This window comes from Ahaetulla prasina, chromosome 5, assembly GCF_028640845.1.
Source record: "Ahaetulla prasina isolate Xishuangbanna chromosome 5, ASM2864084v1, whole genome shotgun sequence".
In the NCBI taxonomy this organism is placed as follows: domain Eukaryota; kingdom Metazoa; phylum Chordata; class Lepidosauria; order Squamata; family Colubridae; genus Ahaetulla; species Ahaetulla prasina.
The window spans coordinates 15,385,646-15,408,192 of record NC_080543.1 but is presented as its reverse complement, the minus strand read 5'-3'; the positions used below and the strand labels follow the sequence as shown (position 1 = coordinate 15,408,192).

The window sequence follows — 22,547 nt, the reverse complement described above, 5'->3', positions numbered from 1 at the left end:
AGGGACCAAGTTGACTACCACTGGTCTATCTCATATAGACCAACTGCCTCTCCAGTTCCTTGGAGGACGTTCCCTCAGCAATCCTAAACTGCATTCTTTGAATTTGAATTCCCCGATTGTTATAAAAAAATTGTTTTTGTTTTGTGAACTGGAATTGCTTGATGAACACTCTCCCCTCACACACACACACACACACACACACACACACACACAGATGCTTGTGATACACAAGTTGAAAAACACATTAATTTGAAACAGGCGCCTTTCTTCCAGTGTTTACTGGCAGCTGAAGCAGTCACTGAGCTTAGAGTAAGCGTGTCCACTTTTGACACAGAAGAATTCTCTTGGTTAATATTTATATAAAGCGCTTTAATGATGCCACGGTAAAATTGGCTTTCTTTCAAAAGGGCGGGGTGGGGTGGGCAGGATCTTTTCCCTATTGAATCAATGGTGTTTCAGGGAGCGAGGCTGTTGCAAAGCGGCTTTCCGTTTCGGAGGCACACGTTCAGAAATGAAAGCCCTACCTTGTCTCTAATCTGATGTTTCGTTTGCAAAATTGCCTGCTGAGGGTAAAAATAATAGTAATAAAATATATGCATTTATATTAACCAAGCGTTCACCAGTTTTTGAAATAATGCCAGCTCTCTCAGGACCATATTGGTGCTTTGAACAGATTGAGTAATAATCTACTGGTGTCAGTCCTGATTTATGGATGGCTTGGGAGAGCAAGCATTTGCCATTTCAAGTTGTTCAGAAGGCATACAATACTCTGAATGCATCTGCAATGTTGTTTTTCCCAAACTGGAAATAAGAGCGAATATAGCTGAGTTTGATACGTTTAGGACTGAGTTCAAGCATGCAAAACCATTTCTTGGCCCACGATTGTAAAATTAATTTAGAAATAAGTTTAATTACATAGAGCGGGCCATTCCACTGAGCAAAAATACGCACAAGGTAGCACAGACTAGAAGTCGACAGTTTAGTCCTGAGTGACATATATTCTCTTCAACTGGATCTACATAATCTAGTTTGTACAGCAAGTTAACTTAATTATGGCTCAATTATGTCTTAGCGTGTTGACTGAAACCAACTTTTGAGATTTATAAATCTTGGGTTTTGCTTGGCTCATGGGAGACCCTAGCAAATTATGATTTATTTAGTAAGCTGTGGTAAATAATGGCTTAGCACAACGTGGGAATCCAGCCCATGAAATGTCGTAGCGGAAAATACTGCAGATTTTTAGTAGTATCATTTGTGTGTCTTTCTCTGGTATGAGAATTCTTTTGGTGATATTTTCAAAAAAAAAGCCACAGATGAAAAAGGGGGAGGGAGAAAGGAAAACCAGAAGGTCGCAAGATCACATGACCTTGGGACACTGCAATTGTCATGAACATGATCCAGTTGCCAAGGGTCCAAATTTTGGTCATGTGATCATGGGGGTGCTACAATGGTAAGTGTGGAAATAGTCATAAATTACTTTTTTCAGTGCCATTGTATCTTTGAACCGTCACTAAACAAATGGTTGTAAGTCAAGAACTACCTATAAATAAAATAGATACACTTTTTTGTCATAAAAATAGTCTGTATGTAAATTGAAATAAATATATAAGACATTTGGAAAAGATGCCAATTGTCTTATGATGCTAGAGAGAAGCATCAAAATATGAAGGGTTCCTGGAGATCTTGTAGTCCAACCCCCTGCTCAAGCAGGAAAGACGATACCGTTTCAGACAAATTGTTGTCCAATCTCTTCTTAAAAATTTCTAGTGTTGGAGCACCCACAATTTCTGGAGGCAAGTTGTTTCATTGATTAATAGTTCTAACCAGGGTTGAAATCTACTTACCTTTCTTACCGGTTTAGAAGTGCACACGCCATGTGCATGTCCTCGCTTTGATCATGCGTGTGCGTCACATGCATGTGCAAAGCCTGCACATGTGCAGAAGGTAAAAAACATTACTTCCTGGTTAAAACCAGGAAGTAATGACACCTGGGCGGGTGGGCGGAGCTTTGCTCCGCCAACGCTACTGGATCGGCGAACTACCAGCCACGATCGCTACCGGATCGCACGATCCGGTCCGATCCGGGAGTTTTTCACCCCTGGATCTAACGGTCAAGGAACTTTCTCCTAGGTTGCTTCTCTCCTTGATTAGTTTCCATCCATTGCTTCTTATCTTCCCTTCTGGTGTTTTGGAAAATAAGTTGACCTCCTCTTCTTTGTGGCAGCCCCTCAAATACTGGAATACAGCTATCATGTCATCCCTAGCTCTTGTTTTGAATAGAGATACTCCAAGGATATTACAAGATCTATTTAAAGTTAGCCACCAGCCATGAACCTGGTGGCTTTCTTCACATGATGTAACTGTGGAATGTAGTTCTGGTGCTTTAGAGAACAGGTTGACCCCCTTCTTCTTTGTAGAAGCCCATCAGATACTGGAAGACTGCTATCACGTCACCCTTAGTCCTTCTCTTCATTAAATTAGACATACCCAGTTCCTGCAACCGTTCTTCATATGGTTCAATCTGCACTCCCCAGTCCTCTTTGGATTGTTGCTAGAGGGCAAGGTGTCAAAAGATGGTGAGTTTGGCACACTCCAGGGGTGGGCTCCTGGGGGTTTGGCAGGGTTTGGGCGATCCTCTAGACAAGGATCACTGGTGTTCGGCGAACACCAAATGCCATCCCTGGCTGGCTATGCCCACCCCGCCTCTCCCATTCTGTCTCTCCCACTCCACCCCTCCCAGGAGTCTTCACACGGCCCGTTCGTCATTCCAGGTAAGTGCAGGGGCCATGTAGAGGGTCTGGGAGGGCAAAAAACGGGCCTACCAGAGGTTCTGGAAGTCCAGAAACGGGCCTGTTTCCAGCCTCTGGAGGGCCTCTGTACCCAGATTTCGCCTCGAGCCTGGGGAGAGTGAAAAATGCACACACACCCGTCCATGGTGCAGGCGGATGACTAGGCCACGCCCACCATGGCCACGCCCACCCAGCAACGGGGCCGCGAACCTGTTGCTAAAAGAATCTGAAGCCCACCCCTAGCACACTCTCACACAGACACCCCTGATGGTCCTTGAGGAACACTACCAAAGGACCCCTTACTGGCCCTTAAAGGGGAAAGCAACCTGTTTTAACTGAGAATAGCTTTCGGAATATTTTCCTTTGATGAGAGTGGATGGATGCGTCTTGCCCCCATCCCCTTTCTTGATCCAAAGTGAGTGATTTGTGATGGTTTCTGAGCCTCATGCATCCCTAGGGCGGCTTTCCTTTTAAGTGTGCTGTTGGAAAGTACCGGGTTGGGGTCAGGCTGCTGAGGCGTGCATTTGTATGCAGAGTGGGAGAGGCTGTATATTAAAAAAAAGAAGAAAAAGAAGCCGCTAACTCAGATATGGGCAATTGCACATCCAGGCCTCTCATTTCCATACCTGAAGCCAATTGGATGAACATCTTCTGATGTCTGTTGCCTACCGAATACCGCATTCCATATGCAAATTCTACCCCGGCAACAGATTACCCAGCAACCACTTAGCCATAGTATGTATGCCTTTTAGGGTTGGGAATTGTTGTGTCCATTATACATTTCTTGGTATAGAGGCACGGAGAAAAATCAGGATCTCTGGTTTGCTCCTGATGCTGGCTTGGGGTTAGTTTGCCTCTAAATATACTATTTTGTCTAGCGGTTTCCCTTATTCTTCCATTTTGAAAAATTTCATAAATACTCTTATTATAGTGTTTTCCAACCTGGTACCCTCCTGATTCTGGGATTCTGAGTTTCAACTTCTAAACGTTCTTAACTGGGATTGCCATGTTAGCTAGGAATGATGGAGGTTGAAATACAACACGTTTGGAAGGTACCAAGTTGTGGGAAAACTCACTAAAGAGCTAAAATTACAGTTGGAGTGGATTCTTGCAGTGAGCCAGGAGCTGGACTAGATCAGTGCTTCCCAAACCTGGATAAATTAGCCGAAATTGGCTAAACTGGTTTTTCTTTGGATAACCGTACACAAACCCATGGCCCATCATTATGTCTAAATTGTCGTAAAGATTGCCATGTTGTATTAAAATATGTTCTCAAATCTCCCCATTAAGACAAAAATCAATGAAATTACCAATGATTAATTTGCTGAAATGATGTAAAGATCAGGCAACGATAAACTGCTTTTAGGATACAGGTAGTCCTCAAGTTATGACCATTCATTCAGTGCCCGTTTGAAGTTTCAACAGTGCAGGAGGAAGAGACTTAACAACCGGACAAATTCAATAAAATTTTCGTAATCAGTTTTGATTAATGAAGGAAAAGGTTTGGGAAGCATTGGATTTAATGATCAAGATATCTTTCGGTTTTTACATTGCATGATTCTATAAATATGTGGATTTTTTTTTCTTGCTGTTATGGTACAGAATAAGATGTCATATTTTGTATAATATAATTTGGAGATTTTATATTTGGTGCAATACATGGGAATCATTAGGGAGGAAGAGAGTTCATCATCTAAGAGCTGTTTCTGTTGCGCTGAAATTATACCTCAAGGTAGTAATTATCAGAAGTTAATAACAATAATTAATAAGAAGCAGCAGGAAACAGAACCATGTGTTATGTTGCTCTCATGAGGACCATGCTGAAGTAGGAACAGGAAAAATTATGCAGGTTTTGAGATGCTGTAGACGTGCCAGCATATAAGGTCAAACATAAAACATTACAGATAATATTCTGGGAACTCTGTTACTGAACTTCAGGTCCAAAAAAAGAATGAGAAATAAAGTGTGTGTTCTTCCAAAGCTGTATTAGAGCACGCAGCCACCAGGATCAAGTAATCCTTAAAAAGAGCAATTCTATACTCCTCGACTTACAACAGTTCATGTTGTAAACGCAACAATCGTAAGTGTGCAAAACAGGCATAAGTCACTTTTTTCAGTGCCGTTGTAACTTCAAACAGTCACTAAATGAACTGTTGTAAGTCGAGGACTACCTGTCATTGAGTCTTCCCCAATGGATGCCTCCTTCTGTTTGCCCTTCTTCATCTGGACTGCCCCCACCCTCTTCCGTAGGACCATAAAAAACAGTAGTCCTTGAGATACCATTTAGAGCAGTGGTTCTCAACATTTTCTTCACCATGGGCCCCCTGTAAATACCTTTTCTGGCCATGGACCATGGTCACGGATCCCCCCAAGGCTTACCTCAGGATTTAAATCAACATTTCTCTCTTCTCTTAAGACTCTCTGTGACAACAATGCAGGTTGAGAACCACTCATTTAGAGGATTCTGAGATCTGGATTGTCACCTGTGGATGTTACTGTCTTCGTTTCTGTGCTTCCTAGCCGAGTGGTATATATTTCCCTGAAAATAAGACCGTATCTTATATTAATTTTTGCTCCAAAAGACTCATTAGGCCTGTGGTTAGGTCTTATTTTTGGGAAAATACGATAATAAATGCACCCATCTGGCTGACAATCTTAACTGAGGCTTATTTTGGGGGTAGGGCTTATATTTTGAGCATCCTGAAAAATCATGCTAGCTAGGACTTATTTTCCGGTTGGGTCTAATTTTTGGGGAAACAGGGTATATGTATTATGATTATATGCACTTCAGAATCTGAGAGAATGGGGTGACATTGAAATTTCAGAAATTACGTTTTCTGTAGTTCCCTTATTTCTAAGTCCATTATATCACAGCCTATTTGTCTGCAAGATCGTTAGAAGGAATTTTGAAATTCACTTCGCTGGAACACCATAGACTTCAGGGGTCTCCAACCTTGGCAACTTTAAGCCTGGAGGACTGTAACTCCTAGAATTCCCCAGCCAGCAAAGCAAAGCTGGCTGGGGCATTTTGGGAGTTGAAGTCCTCCAGGCTTAAAGTTGCCAAGGTTGGAGACCCCAGCCATAGAGTACAATATCTAGTACAGTGGTCTCCAAGCTTTATGGCTTGGCAGCCCAGCTGGGGGGAGGGGTAGACGGGAACTGGCCACGCAAGCAGCAGGCTGGTGCTCACACCCATGAACATGTAGCTCTACATCTGCAAGAGCGGGTCAGTGTGCACGCGCATGTAACTTGATTTGCCCAAGTTGAGTTGCGCGTTATGTGTGTGCACACGTGCTGGCCTGCTGCTCACTCAAGTCGAACTGCTCGCGCACTGTATGTGCTGGCCCGCCACTTGTGTGACCAGTTTCCAAATCAGCCACAACCTGGTAATGGGTCACGGCCTTGGGATTGGAGACCCCTGATCCACTGTATCAACCTCAGATGTCTGCACAATAGGAATATTCTGCTGGGAAGAATGAATCAAGATATAGTGAAACTTATTCACCATATTTGTATTGTACTAGTCTTCCTAGAATTTTCTAAATTCTAGGCCACTAAGACTCATCTTCTAATGGTCAGGTCAATACAGGAAGTCCTTGAGTTATGACTTTAATGGAGTCTGCCTATCATGGTTGTAACTCGTGATGCTCGTACATTGGGTCACCTATGTGATAGACCCAATTTTATGACCTTTTTCGCTTTGGTTGTTGAGCAAACACCACCATTATTAAGTGACCCAACAGCTCGTGGGACTGGGGGACTCTACAAACAGGCATAAATGCAGATCAGTTGCCTACATAATAGGAAAAGAAAACCCTGCTGATGATGTTACCTAGTCTGGTAACGAAACATTCAGAAACTAAATCAAAACAAACTTGGAGAGCAAACCACTGGCAAAATCTTAATACCTGAGTCACAAGAGTTTTCTATTATTTCACAGTTGCCAGGTGCCCAAAGTGCAGTCATGTAACCAGACTGGGAGGAGGGCACTGCCAGAAGTTAAAATCCAGGTCATGAGTCCCCCCGATCCCCAGGAGGTCAAGTTTTAATTTCCAATGGTTGCTAAGTGACCGGTCGTAAGTTAAGGGCTACCTATAAAACATGCTTGTGTTGGGGAAAATCGAGATATGGGCCAATGAAGTATTCGTTTTGCCTTCTTCCGTCCCATATGGACCCACATATTATCCCCGTGGCTTCACATTGAACAGGGGGGGGAAAAATTAGGCAACCTGCTGACCAAATCAGGCTGAAGCTGAATGAGTCTCTTAACATTGCGGCGGGAACTTGTTTTCTTTCATTGGCACCGAAGGGGTGTAAAAGCGAGCTGCGGATTTTTATAAAAGAACCTCCTGTTGTTCTAGTGAGAGGAAATTTATGTGAAAAACATGTTTACCTTCCCTGTCTGTGTTAGGGAAATCTTTTTAAGGTTCAGTCAGGAATTTATTTCAGAAAAAAAACAACAACGACTTCTGGTAATATTGATGTCCTGCTGTCTTCCTACACAGTATTAAAGAGAAATGAACAGGGAATTAAATCGGCTGCATTCTGAGCGGCTGCAATTACGGTCTGCCTTAAATAATAGCAAAAAAAAAGGTTCTTCGTAAATTCAAGTGCACGACGTGGCTGCTGCGCTCCTGGCTGTGATTGTCCGGTGAAAAAGAATGGCACAGCGGATTTAAAAAGATGGATAAAAGGAATGGCGGTGTCCCATTCTTCTTTATAATAATATTACACTTGGCTGGACAGAGGGGAAGAAATAGTTTCATATTTAGCCGTTGTGATTTTCTTTAGCAGGGATGTCAAACTCGATTTCATTGAGGGCCGAGGGTTGTGTTTGACATCGGGGGGGGGGGGAGGGGGGCGTGGCCAGCTCAACCTCACTCGTGTCAGAGGCAGCTGTGGTGCCCCGAGCCCTCTGCCAGCGAAAATGGGCTCCCAAGCTCCGTTTTTGGCTGCGACAGCTTCCTACAATCCCCTGTCAGTGAAAACAGCCCTCCCGAGGTCCATTTTCTGAAACCCTCTGCCAGCAAAAATGGAGCTCGGGCGGGCTGCACGTGGCCCTCCTGAGCTCTGTTTTCACTGGCAGAGGCACAGTGCGGGCCAGTCTTTTGTGGTTTCCAGGACAGCCCCACGGGCCAGATCTAAGCAACCCGAAGGCCGGATCCAACTCTGGGGCCTTGAGTTTGACACCCCTGCCCTATGGTAATAGAAGGTGACTAAAATACATGTAGTCATCTGCTTACAACCAGGGTGGCGCAATGGTTAGAATCAGGGTTGAAATGTAAAAAATTTTATCACCGATTCTATGGCCATGGTGTTCTGTCTCCTTCCCCACTTTGGATCAACGAGCTGGCCTACAGCCAGTGGATTCACGGCTCTTATCAGTCCTGGCAGAGAAATCGCAGCTGCCTGCCAAAGTTCAAACAAATGACTCACGTAGCAAGACTTTCAGCTCTTTTTGAAACGGTTCAGCTAAACTTTGCTTCCCGTGGAGTGAGAGCAGTCCCAAAGCTCCTTATATATCCTGTGGGATGGGGCTCCTGCCCCACCCTTCCTTTTGATGACGCCGCCTCTCTAATCTTCTGAAGCGCGGGTCAAGCCAAGCTTGATTATTATTATCAGCTGGGTCTGAAGGCGTAGCCTGGGGAAGGGAGGAATCAGGGGATGACATCCTCCGACTGGTCTGGTTCTGGCTCGTGGAGCCGAGCCAAAGGAATCGGTGCTCCCAAGGTAAGCCTTACCCGCCCTTCCCCCTCACTCTCGGAGTCACTTTCGGGCATGGGGCCAGGTTCGGGGGCTGGAGTCACAACACATGGCTTGGTGGGAGGGTTAATGTGACTGGGTGGGCATGGCCAACTTTTTTTTTTTTTAACTTTTAAAAGCATTTTTTCTACAACCTCTTTGGCTGAAGAGCTTGTAGAAAAAGTGCTTTGAAAGGATTCTGACGATTCCAAGTGAGTTGCCTGATCGCCAGAACCCTTTCAAAGCTTTTTTTTTTTACAGCCTCTTTGGCTAAAGAGCTTGTAGAAAAAATGCTTTGAAAGGATTCTGACAATCCCAGCTGAGCCGCGCGATCATCAGAGGCTTTTTTTTTTTACTTTTAAAAGCATTTTTTCAGCTGAAGAAAAAATGCTTTTAAAAGTAAAAAAACCCTCTGATGATCGCACGGTTCAGCTGGGCATGAGGGGGGGAAAGGGGAACTGACTGCCAGCAGTTCAGTAGTTCGATTCTCACCGGCTCATAGTTGACTCAGCTTTCCAAACGTCTTAGGTGGGTAAAATGAGGACCCAGATTGTTGGAGGCAATAGGCTGACTCTGTAAACCGCTTAGAGAGGGCTGTGAAGAACTGTGAAGCGGTATATAAGCCTAAGTGCTATGGCTATTAATTTAGTTAGTAACTGTTCGAAGTTATAACGACACTGAAAAAAAGTGACTGGCCCTCGCACTTACGACTGTTGCAGCACATAATCAAAATTCGCAACCAACGTGTATTTATGAGGGTTGCGATATCCTGGGTCACATGGTGGCCATTTTACAAGCTTTCCAGCTGGCAAAGTCAATAGAGGAAGCTGGACTTACTTAATAAATGTATAATCCAGTCTACTCTTAAAAGCCTCCAGTGTTGGAGCACCTACAACTTCTGAAGGCAAATCATTCCACTGATCAATTGTTCACAAGGACAGGAAATTTCACCTTGGTCCTAGGTTGGATCTCTGTTTGATAAGCTTCCATCTGTTAATTTTTGTCCTGCTCTCAGGTGTTTTGGAGAATACTTAATCCTCTTCTCCTTCTGATAGTCCCTCGGCTATTGAAAGACTGCCTTCATGTCATCCCTAGTCCTTTTTTGCATTAGATTGCACATTCACAATCAAGGAAAGAAGCAACCTAGAACTAAGAAGACATTTCCTGACAGTTGGAACAGTTAACCAGTGAAACAGCTTGCCTCCAGAAGTTGTAAATGCTCCAACACTGGAGGTTTTTAAGAAGAGATTGGACAACCATTTATATGAAGTGGTATAGGTTTTCCTGCCTAAGCAGGGGGTTGGACTAGAAGACCTCCGAGGTCTCTTCCAACTCTATTATTCTATTCTATTCTATTCTGCTCTGCTCTACTCTACTCTACTCTACTCTACTCTACTCTACTCTACTCTACGCTACGCTACGCTACGCTACGCTACGCTACGCTACTCTACTCTACTCTACTCTACTCTACCCTACCCTACCCTACCCTATTCCTTGTAACCATTCAGCATACGAATTAGCCTCCAATCCCCTAATCATCTTTGTTGCTCTTCTCTGCACTCTTTGTAGCATCTCAACATCTTTTTTGTATCGTAGTGACCAAAACTGTATGAGTGTTCCAAGTGTGGTCCTACCAGTGCAGCATATGAAGCTGTGCTAACCTTTCACGTGATCTTTAAACACCTTTAAACACATTGTGCTTTAAGAGGAGAAAAAGGAGTTTTGGGCAGTAGATATAGTATTGGCCACGATGGAATTGCTTCTGAAGGCCATCTTCTGGGAGACTACTGGGCTTCCTTGCATAGTTGGTTGGCTGCTGTAATAACAGAATGTATGACTAGATGAGCCGGCGGTGCAATCTTATGTTCTTATGACAGTCCTGATCTGTGTTGAGCTTTTGACATTTGCTCGAACCATCCAGCTTACTCCACAGGATTTCTGCTCAATAACTTTAAATCCCTATGGATGAAAAACCTGGAAGATAAACTCTAATTATTTGGCCTTTTGCTCAGATCGTGTCATTTCATTGGGCTTTGCAAATGCTGAAGGTAATATTAATCAATGATTCAAGATGTAGACCCTCTAGAGATATGAATCTACCCTCCATGGAAGGACCAAGAATAATTTCATTCTAGTCTTCTCTTTCTGTTGTGTTCTACTGCTGAAGTCCTGCTGAGCCTTTTTAGGTCCAGTTCAATATTTTGCCCTTGGCACTGCTCTTGGGCAGACACTGAATCACTCTGAAGTCACAATTTCTTTCCTCTTGCAAGTTAGGAGAGAAGGAAACAGTAAACTCTCTATTAGTTCCTCTATAAGAACGTCCATGTTTTGCAGCTCGCGTCTGTATTTTTAGGATATTCCAGTTAGGGATATTGAGTTATGTGGGAGACATCTCTTATCAGATCGGTGTACAAGTATTTGAAGAAAAAGGGTCACAATCTGTGCCACTGTCTAATCAGAAGATTAACTGCTGGTGTGGGACCAGTGGTGGGTTTCAACCGGTGTTACAACCGGTTCACTTCGCGCATGTGCTTTGCATTTCACAACAGCTGAGGCGCGGCAATCCGCTCTGTCGTGCCTATCAACTGGGCTAAAAATGAACGAATATAGGTAGGTATAGGGCAGGAGGGCCCAGCTGATGGTCGGAGCAAACCGGTTCGCTCTCAGCTCACCGTCGCTGCTAGTGGCTCGCTTGAACCGGGGTGAACCAGTAGAAACACACCACTGTGTGGGACACTTAAAATTGGGTGACTGTAGCTGTGATACCACCAATCAGCTGCTTGTGCTAAATCAGTCTGTGCTGAAGCTCACAGGCTGTTTGCTGCAAGGAGGTAAATCACTGGGAGGCAGAGGCCAAAGGATGGGGGGCGGCGGGTGGGCGGGGTTTTGGCAACATTCATTGTATAAGATGCACAGATATTTCCATCCACTTTTTTGGGGAAGGAAAGTGCATCTTATACTCCGAAAAGTATGGTAATCTCTTTTTTGGAATTTAGCCCAAACTCTAAACCAAACTCTTGTTTGGTTCCTCTAATCACCGCTTGGGTGGAAGCCTTTCAATTCCGTCGTTTTAAGAATTAATAATCCATTGCTAATACGGATGCCATCCTGCCAGGTTCGGTGCCTGAAAGACTTTTTAATTTTTCCCCCTGTGTCGGAATTTTAATGCCAACCGAGGTTTGATTCAGAAGTACTCAGAAGATCTTTGTGTTGTGCTTCACTGTGCTGTACTTTGGGGAAATGAGGTCAATAAATTCCTGGCGCAGATGTTACATTACATACTGTGAAAGTGCTTGAATGCCCGTGGAAGCGAGTTGAGTGTTATTACTGAAACATGAACTGTAAAGGTGTTCCTTTTCTCTCTTTTTTGAGTGGCCATTTCCATAAATAAGCACACTAACCATTTTTATGCAGTTTGCTGAAAAAACTGTTTTCTCTCTTTCTGGTGTTTTTCCATTTTGCATATTGAATATTACCTATTATAGCTTAGCAATAGCACTTAGACTTCTATACCGCTTCATAGTGCTTTTACAGCCCGCTCTAAGCAGTTTACCGAGTCAGCCTATTGCCCCCAACAATCTGGGTCCTCATTTTACCCACCTCGGAAGGATGGAAGGCTGAGTCAACCTTGAGCCTGGTGAGATTCGAACTGCCAAATTGCGGGCAGCCGGCAGTCAGCAGAAGTAGCCTGCAGTACTGCACTCTAACCACTGCACCACCGCGGCTCTTATCTGTAGGATAATATTACAATATTATGAAGCTCGTTGTGGGGTCCTACAGAAAGGGCATGAAGAATAATATTTGGTTCCTTTATTTCATAAACAAAACAATCTCACAAATGATATGCCTGTATAGGTAGTTCTTGACTTGCAACAGTTCATTTAGTGACCGTTCAAAGTTACGATGACACTGAAAAAAAAGTGACTTATGACCATTTTTCATAGTTAACAACCATTGCAACATCCCCAAGGTCATGTGATCAAAAATTGGATGCTTGGCAATTGGTTCGTAATTATTACGGTTGCCGTATCCCAGGGTCACGTGATTCCCCTTTTGCAACCTTCCGACAAGCAAAGTCAATGGGGAAGCCAGATTTACTTAACAACCGTTTTACTAACTTAACCACTGGAGCGATTCACTTAACAACTGTGGCAAGAAAGGTCACAAAATGGGGCAAAACTGACTTAACAAATGTTTCACTTAGCAGCATAAATGTTCGGGTTCAGTTGTGCTCGTAAATCGAGAACTACCTGTGTAGCTTGCGAAACACTGCCTTAGATACCTGTCTTATTATTAGTTGAAATAATTACAACCAAATGCTTTTTAAAATTTCTGAACAGTCTTCCATCTTGCCGCGTAGGTATGTGGTCCACGCCTCCATAGCAAACCACGTCAACTCAATAACATTTGAATTTTCTGGCATAAACTAGGAATCCTGCCACAACATTTCTCTTGAATTTTGTCCTGGACTTGACTTGGCCCATTCCAAAATGTTGAATTTATTCTTCTTCGTTCACTTTTGCTTACAGACTTATTTATATAATTTGAAGATAATTGCCATGCAGCAAGTTTCCGCTTATGAATCAGCTTCAACTGGCGTACAGGGGATTTGATATTTTCCTGTAGAATTTTTCTATACAAAGCAGAATTCATGCGTCTGTCGAAGATGGCAATTCATCACCAAATCATGCCACTACGATTTGTAATTTATTTATTTATTTATTTATTTATTTATTTATTTATTTAGATTTTTATACCCCCCTTCTCCCGAAGGACTCAGGGCGGTGTACAGCCAAAGTATAAAAACAACACAATGTACAATTAAAACAAAAACTTAAAACAAACATAATCCATAAATGGCCGAAATTAAAACAATCAAATTTAAAAACCCTTAAAATTTATAAATAATAACCCCGATTAAAATTGTTTAGAATTAAAAAGTTTAGAATTAAAAATTTAAGCCAGTCCCGCTTGAATAAACAAATGCGTTTTCAGCTCACGGCGAAAGGTCCGAAGGTCGGGTAATTGGCGCAAACCAGGGGGAAGTTCGTTCCAAAGGGTGGGTGCTCCAACAGAGAGGGCCCTTCCCCTGGGGGCCGCCAGCCGACATTGCTTGGCGGACGGCACCCTGAGAAGACCCTCTCTGTGTGAGCGTACAGGTCGGTGGGAGGCATAAGGTAACAGCAGGCGGTCCCGTAATGGTATATGGCAGTGTACCATTGGTATATGACAGTGATGGCTAACCTTTTTCTCACTGTTTGACGGAAGCGTGCGCATAATGCAATGCACCCCCCTGGCGCATGTGTGCACGACCCCCTGTGCTCCCCCCGCTCCCCCACGCATGCATGCACAACCCCCCCCGCCCCGCCCCCGTTTTTGGCCTAGCAGGCCTTCCTGCAGCCTCCTGGGCCCAAAAACGGGCCGGGGGGGGGGGGGGGCGGGCGCTGCAATTTTGGATTCTCCATCACTGGAGACTTTTTAAGAAGAGACTAGACAGACACTTGTCCGAAACGGCAACGGGTCTCCAGCTTGAGCAGGGGGTTGGACTAGAAGATCTCCGAAGTCTCTTCCAACTTTATTATTCTGTATTCTGTAAGGAGGATACTTTCCTTCCCCTTCCTCCTTTTTTTTTTTTAAAGAGGAAAACAAACCGCTGTATGACCCATTTGCTTTCTCTACCTGTTCTCACGCAACATATTGTTGTTAGCTTTAATAATTGTGGCAAAGATTCTTTCATAGAAGCATAGAATTGGAAGGGACCATTAAATCTAACCCCTTGCTCAGTGCAGAAATCCAGATTAAAGCATCTGTGAGCGATCACTGTATAGCCTTTGCTTGAATCCATGCAGGGAAGAGAACCTCATCACTTTGCTAAATAATTGGCTCTGCAGTCAAGCTCCTCGTAATGTTAGAAAGGTTTCCCTTTTTCATAACGTCTGGTTGGCATCTGCCTTCTCATAGCTTAAACCAGGGTTGAAATCCAGCCGGTTCTGGAGAACCGGTAGCAGAAATTTTGAGTAGTTTGGAGAATTGGCAAATACCACCTCTGGCTGGCCCCAGAGTGGGGAGGGAATGGGGATTTTGCAGTATCCTTCCCCTGGAGTGGGGTGGGAATGGGGATTTTGCAGTATCCTTGCTCTGGAATGGGGTGGGAATGGAGATCTTGCAGTATCCTTTCCCTGGAGTGGGGTGGGAATGGAGATCTTGCAGTATCCTTCCCTTGAAGTGGAGTGGAAATGGGGATTTTGCGGTATCCTTCCCCTGGAGTGGGGTGGGAATGGAGATTTTGCAGTATCCTTCCCCTGCCACACCCACCAAGCCACGCTCACCAAGCCACGCCCCACAGAACCGGTAGTAAAAAAAAATTTGGATTTCACCACTGACTTAAACCCATTATTCTGTGTCCTGCAATCTGGGAGAAGAAAGAACAGGCTTTGACCTGCAGGCTCTGCGAGACAAATCTTTCAAGTATTTGAAAAGTATCCTGAGTCTTCTTGCGGTTGAAAATTCTGAATTTCTTCCATCTCCCTTCATAGCCTTTGTCCTCCCAAGCTCTCCCCGCTTCTTTTGAGGTTTCTTTTAACATTGGCCTGTAAATAGACAAACTGGGCTGTGAGATACCGCTGAGTACTATTATGATGGCACACAATAAATAAGATAACATGTTTGTGTGTGGGGTTTTTTTTAACAGTATTTTTAAGATGTTTTCTGTGAGTCAGTCTGCCTGTCCACCAAGGAATTGATAGAAAGTTGTAATTGTGAAATATGTAGAGGCCATCTCATTATGGATGCTGTTTTTCTGTTTTTGGTTTTTTTTTTAAAATATTGGATTTATTGTTTGCCTGCCTGCTTGCTTTTCTTTTTCGTTCTTGGCATCCCAAGAAAGGGATTTTTATTAGAAAGTTGCAAAGTGGACAGTAGAGGTTCTTCAGGAACCATACGACACCTATGCTTCTACACAGAAGTTAAAAATTGTATAGCAATTATTTTATTTATTTTTATACTTTTATACTGCACCATCTCCCGTAGGACTCAGGGCGGTTCACAGGCATATTAAAATACAACAATAATAAATAAGCAATTTAAAACCCAATTAAAACAAAATATTTCAATCGCCAAATAACTAAAACGGTAAAAACCGGTTAAAACCCATTAAAATTAACTAAAATATTTTATTCTTAGGCTAGTCCAGCTCGTTGAAATAATAAAGTCTTCAGTTCACGCCTGAAGGTCCAGAGGTCTGGGAGTTGCCGTAACCCTGGAGGAAGCTCGTTCCACAGGGCCGGTGCTGCCACAGAGAAGGCCCTCCCCCTGGGGGTCGCCAACCTGCATTGCTTGGTCGACGGCACCCGGAGGAGGCCCGCTCTGTGGGAGCGCACCGGTCGTTGGGAGGCTATCGGCGGCAGGAGGTAGGAGGTCTCGTAGGTACCCCAGTATGCAGTCTATTAGCGTGTGTCATTTACCATTTTTTTAGTCTCCAATATTATGAGGAAACATATTGGTTGGAAACATGCAGAAGAGGCCTTCATCCTGCAATGGATAAACAATGGCAAGGAGAAGAAGGAGGAGGAGGTTTTGGCTGAGTAGATCATGACTCCTGGTTACTATATGGAGAAGGCCCTGCAGGTTTCGTGGCAATGTTTTTCATAAGTGGTTTGCCATTTCCTTCTTCCTATGACTGAGAAAGAATGACTGACTTAAGGTCATCTACCACAGGGGTCCCCAACCTTTTGGACCTCAGGGACCACTAAATTCATAATTTTAAATCTCGCGGACCACTAATATGATCTACCTAATGACTGGCTGGGCGGGTGTTGCAAGGTGGGCATGTGACTGGGTGGGCATGGCCAACTCAATGTCACTCATGTCGAGGGGCACCTTGCCAGACTCTACTCACCACTCTTCACCTGGTCGCCCAGGCTCCTTAGGGCCCCAACAGGAAGCAGTTGCTGGAGCTAAGCAGTCACCATGAGAAAAGAGTTGGCAAAACAGCTCAGTTCAAATTGGATCTGACTGAGAAGGAGGCTCAGCAGAAGCACCTCACTGAGGACTAGGAGCATAGGCTTTCCAAGCAGAGGGAAGACCTGTGGGAGTGCAAGGCCAGGTACCGGCATCTGGAGGCTCAGTGGACTGAGATGGTCAGCCAGCTCCAGGCCATGATGCTGTCCCACTGGAACAAGGCCGTCCGGCTCTTCACCACCAGTGGCACTTCCCTCCGGCCTTCGCCCAAAGCCTCACACCAGGAGGCTGAAGCAGATCCCGAGTTGGAATTTCTGCCCCCCTCCGACTTTCACAAAAAGACCTCGAAGGAGGAGACTCTCTGCAGCAACACAAATGGTTCACTGCACGTATCCGTCCCAGGGGCCATAGTTTAAGGACCCCTGATTTAGTGCAATATAAAAAATGCAAATAATTTTTCTGGGGACCACCAGAATTTTCTCACGGACCACCAGCGGTCTACGGACCACCAGTTGGTGACCACTGATCTAATATGTTTCCCCGAAAATAAGACCCCCGTTGATAATAAGCCCAATCAGGCTTTTGAGCGCATGAGCTAAAATAACCCCCTGAAAATAAGACTCCCTGAAAATAAGCCCTGCTCAAAAATAAGCCCTCCCTGAAAATATTTAAATGCATGCACAGCCAGTCCCTACCATTTCCTCTGGTTAGGGTTAGGGAGACAGAGCTAGAAGTCAGGTAAGACGGCAAGAGAAGCCTGTCTTGCTCCATGCGCCCAAAAATAAGACCTCCCCAAAAATAAGGCCAAGCGCTTATTTCGGGGTTCAAAAAATATAAGGGTCTTATTTTCGGGGAAACACAGTAGCAATAGAACTTAGACTTATATACCGCTTTACAGCCCTCTCTAAGTGGTTTACAGAGTCAGCCTATTGTCCCCAACAATCTGGGTCCTCATTTTACCCACCTTGGAAGGGATGGAAGGCTGAGTCAATCTTGAGCCTGGTGAGATTCGAACTGCCAAATTGCAGGCAGAAGTAGCCTGCAGTACGGCACTCTAACCACTGCGCCACCGCGGCTCATCTAGCTTGCTTTCGTATAAGAAGAGAATTCAGCTTTCCTTTGAAAGTCTTGAAATTCCATAATTATAGGTAGTCCTTGATTTAGATCGTAACTGAGCCTGGCAATTACTGTCCTAAGTCACGATGATCCTAAAGTGGATCATCACATGACCGGACTTGATTTTGCAACTTTTTGTGGTGGTAGTTGAGCAAACCATTGTGGCATAATAATTTTTTTCCCCTGGAAACTGGAAGCGCATGCCAGTTTCCAGAGGAAAACGTATGACCCTTTTTCACGCTTATGATCATTGCAAGTATCCCCATGGTCCTGTGATCAAAATTCGAATGCTTGGCAATTGGTTCATGTTTAGGACGGTTGCAGTATTCCGGGGTCATGTGATCCTCTTTTGCGACCTTCTGACAAGCAAAGTCAAGGGAGAAGCCAGATTCTTAACAGCTGGGTTATTAACTTATCAGCTGCAGTGATTTGCTTAACAACGGTGCCAAGAAAGGCCGAAAAATGGGGCAAAATTAGCTTCACCACTGTCTCATTTAGCAACAGGAATTTTGGCTGCCATTGTGATCGAGGACTCTTTGCATTTCCTCCCTTCACTTTCACACCCTCCTGCGGAAGGTATCTCAGACCTACAAAGTCACCTCCTGATGTTGGAAACTATTAAAATCGGATCGAATGTCCCTTTTTTTCTTACTTTTCTGTCATTTCGGCTGGAGGCAGAGATGAAACTCATTTTTCCAAATGCAATTGGAAAGCATGGAAACTCTCAAACCTGCACTTACGTTAAAAGCAATGTTTTGCTAATAGCGGGTCAGTTTTGATTCAGGCCTGTAATTTGGCAAGGAAGAAAAATACCTATCTGCCGTCCCAAGAATAGTAATTTTGTGCGCCGTCCTAATTTCCCCAGAATTGCTTTGCATATAACTAAAAGCTTTTTACCCTTGAAAATACAGAACTGGAGGTAGAAGAGAAATAATAATACTGCCTCCCCCATTTGCCCAAAAGAAATGTATTTTTGGAGAAAACAAAAGTGTTACAAGTTTCCTGCTTTTTCTTTTTCTTTGTGCGGTTGGAAGTTATTGTTGTTTTTTAATTTTAGCGGTGTGTTCTGTATTTATTTATTTATTTATTTATTTATTAAATTTTTATACCGCCCTTCTCCCGAAGGACTCAGGGCGGTGTACAGCCAACAATAAAACACAATACATATACAATTAAAACCAACAATTAAAACCTAGCAAATTACAAAAGGCTGATAATTAAAAGTTTAAATTTAAAATTATAAAAGATTTTTAAAAACCCAATAAAAACCCAATTTAAGATTAAAACTATTAAAACATTATGCCAGTCCCGCTTGAATAAATAAATATGTTTTTAGCTCACGACGGAAGGTCCGAAGATGAGGCACGTGACGTAGGCCAGGGGGAAGTTCATTCCAGAGCGTCGATGCTCCAACAGAGAAGGCCCTACTCCTGGGGGCGTCCAGCCGAGACTGTTTGGCGGACGGCACCCTGAGGAGACCTTCTCTGTGCGAGCGTACGGGTCGGTGGGAGGCATAGGGAAACAGCAGGCGATCTCGTAAGTACCTGGGTCCCAAGCCATGGAGCGCTTTAAAGGTGGTAACCAGAATCTTGAAGCGCACCCGAAAGACCACAGGAAGCCAGTGCAGACTATGCAGCAGTGATGTTACATGGGAGCTGTGAGCGGCTCCCGTTACTACTCGCGCAGCCGCATTCTGGACTAACTAGCCTCCGGGTGCACCTCAAGGGCAGCCCCATGTAGAGAGCATTGCAGTAATCCAACCGAGACGTGACCAGAGCGTGAGTGACTGTGCATAAGGCATCCCGGTCAAGGAAGGGACACAACGTATTATAACCGTATCTCTACAGACTTGATGTTTCCAAACTGACCTTTAACCCCTGATCTAAAATGGTCCATTGTTAGGGTTAATGTAGATCAGGGGTGTCAGACTCGATTTCTTTGAGGGCCGCATCAGGGTTGTGTTTGATCTTGGGGGGCCGGGGTGGGTGTGGCCAAGATTGGGCATGACCAGCTGAACGTCACTCATGTTGGGGGCGCCTGTAGTGGCCCAAGTGCGAAAACTGGCTTCTGAGCTCTGTTTTTGGCTGCGACGGCCTCCTGCAACCCTCTGCTAGCGAAAACGGAGCTCAGGAGGGCTGCGTGCATCTCTCCCAGGCTCTGTTTTCGTTGGCAGAAGCATCGTGGGCTGATCCTTTGCTGTTTCCAGGGCGTACCCACGGGTCTGGCCCCCAGGCCTTGAATTTGACACCCCTGATGTAGATGATCATCAACATTAAAATATTGCACCATGGTTAACGCTCTTTCCAGCCTTGTATTTCGATCTAGCCATGATTTTCATGGTGATGAAGGTGACAAATCCAATAATTGCAGAACTATCTCTTTTGCTATCATCACTTAATATCGCGGGTCAGCTGCTGTTCAGATCAATGTTCGAAACAAGATTTGTTTTATTAAATTTATAATAACAGGGATGCAGTTATTAAAAAAAGATAGTCTAGATAGATGTGAAGCAAATATTGTGGAAGCCTAGGGGCAAAATAGTTAGCCTAGGGTTAAAAAAAAATCTAAACATAAATGAGATTTTCAACACAATGCTGTTATACAATATGCCTCTGCTGGAATTCTAGCCAGCTACAGGTGATATTAACTTCGAAATGGATCCTTGATATGGGCAACCGGATTTTATTACATTTTTTTTGTAGCAATTGCTAAATGAACCCATAGTTCACTATTATGAGGTCAGTGTCAGGCCTGGAAGCCATCTTTTGCATTGGGCCTTCAGGCCTGCCACATTTCCTATTATGGGAAACTGGGAGGGGGGCTTGTATGGAGCCAGGGTGATATATAGTCATAATAACATTCCTTTCTCAGAAAGTCAAGGACATCTTGCCCTGCACCTGGAAGGCTGGAACTGGGAGGCCTCTCCAGTTGTGATGGTGCTTTGATTGGACTATGTGATGGACTTGTGGGTGCTGGGCAGGGACTTAGACTTTCTTTTGGGTGGGGAAAACCTGGAAGCTTTCAGATTCGGGTTTTCCCAGATGTGCCAATATGACATCTCTAATAAAATGGAACTTTGAGGAACTTTAAGCCTCGGAGTCTTCTTTCATTGGGGGTGTTACTTGGAACCCTGACAGTCGGTTTTTCTGAAAAACAGAAGTAGCCGCAACCAGCAAAACCAGGATAAATCGTTGTGTAACTGTAGGATGCTGCTTCAGCCTATAATTGCAGCCCGCAGATGCCCGTCAAGGCAGCCATGTTGCCAAGTATTTCAGTTCAGTCACCTGACTGAATGGGGAAGCCATCAGAACGTTGAATGTTAAATGTTAAAATTTATTTGGCATTTAGGTCACCCTTTTCACTCCTTTTTGAACACCAATCTTTTTCTTTTTTGTTGTTGCTGGTGCGGAATGTACGCTTTTGCTTTGTTTTGTTTGTTTTGTATTTCACCTTTTATGATAAAACAATAAATAAATTAAAAAAAGAGAACTTTGAATCCGGGTCGTAAGTAGCCACCACCCCGCCCCCGGTAGGACTGTTGTAACTTTGAAGAGTTGCTAAGTGACCAGTCATAACTCAGGGATTACTACTTATAATTCTCTATAGATGCTCTCTTCTATTTCTGTATAGGGTTTAAATATTTTTTTTCTTCCATTCAGTCATGTCTGATTCGTGGAGACTGCCTGGACAGTCCCTGCAGTTTTCGTGGCAAGGTTTTTCAAAAGTGGTTTGCCATTGTCACTTTCTTAGGGCTGAGAGAAAGTGACTGGCCCAAAATTACCCAGCTGGTTTCATGCCCAAGGCAGGATTGGAACTCAGAAGTTTTCTGGTTTCTAGCCTGATGCCTTAACCGCTAGACCAAATTCTTGAGAGTTTAAATACTTTTTGATAATTCCGTTTGGATTTATAATTAATTATTCTATTAAGCATCAGTAAGGCTGTAATTAATTAATAATTATGTAATTAATTGTTCTATTAAGTATCTGGTAAGCCTGTATTCTATTCTCCTCCTCTTTCCTATTACCTATCTCCTTATAACTACAATTTTGTTGCTTGTATCTTACAATTTATATTGTTTATTTAGTTTATTTAGTATCCAAGTATGATATAAGTTGATTGCTTATTTAGTATCCTATGACTATCACTAAGTGTAGTATCTTGTAATTTATGATGAATGTATTTTTAGGATGACTATGATCATGATTTATCACCTATTGCTTGTATGTACACTGAGAGCTTATGCACCAGAGACAAATTCTTTGTGTGTCCAATCACACTTGGCCAATTAAAGAATTCTATATTATTAAGCTATCAATGGAAGTTCCTAGGCCAGCTTTCTAAAATAAAGTTATTTATTTTCTTTCAGCATGAATGTCTGTTTGTTGGTGGCGTGAGCCAGTGTTTTGGACAAAGCAAGGTTTTAGAAAAAGGACTATAGAAAGAGAACCACCAGCCAAAGGTAAGCATCTCAGCCCTGGAATATTTTATGAGATTTGATCATAGTTTTGCAAAAAAGGAAAAGTGAAAGATTTCTCTGTCCAGTCATGTCCGACTCTAGGACACAATGCTCATCTCCGTTTCTTGGCTGAAAGAGCCAACATTGTCCAAAGACAATTTCCATGGTCATGTGGCCAGCATATCTCTACGCCAAAGGTGCATGGAATTCTACTACCTTCCCACTGAAGTGGCACCTATTTATCTACTCACATTTGCATAATTTCAAACTGCTTGAGCACATAACAGGAGCTCACCCTGTCGGGCGGAACTCGGGTCTCAAACCTGGCTGTCAGCTCTGCAGCTGACAAACTCAGCGTCTTTAACCGCTGAGCCATTGTGCAGAATTACAGTTCTGCATAATTCAATAACTTCAGCACTGTGAGACCCCTGAAATCGGTGCATTTGGAAATGTGCAGAGACTTTGTCAGGCTTTTCTTCTCGACC

At 43.8% G+C, this 22,547-nt stretch overlaps 1 protein-coding gene across 11 annotated transcripts in view; it reads left to right on the top strand.

Annotated features, from left to right (window-relative positions):
• CMTR2 (cap methyltransferase 2) overlaps positions 1–22,547 on the top strand; it is a 154,594-nt gene that overhangs the window by 126,107 nt on the left and 5,940 nt on the right. For all 11 annotated transcript variants that reach the window (XR_009155411.1, XR_009155410.1, XR_009155405.1 and 8 more), the window contains one exon: positions 21,973–22,065. The gene's annotated coding sequence lies outside the window, so the exon portion shown is untranslated. The remainder of the gene's footprint in view (positions 1–21,972; positions 22,066–22,547) is intronic.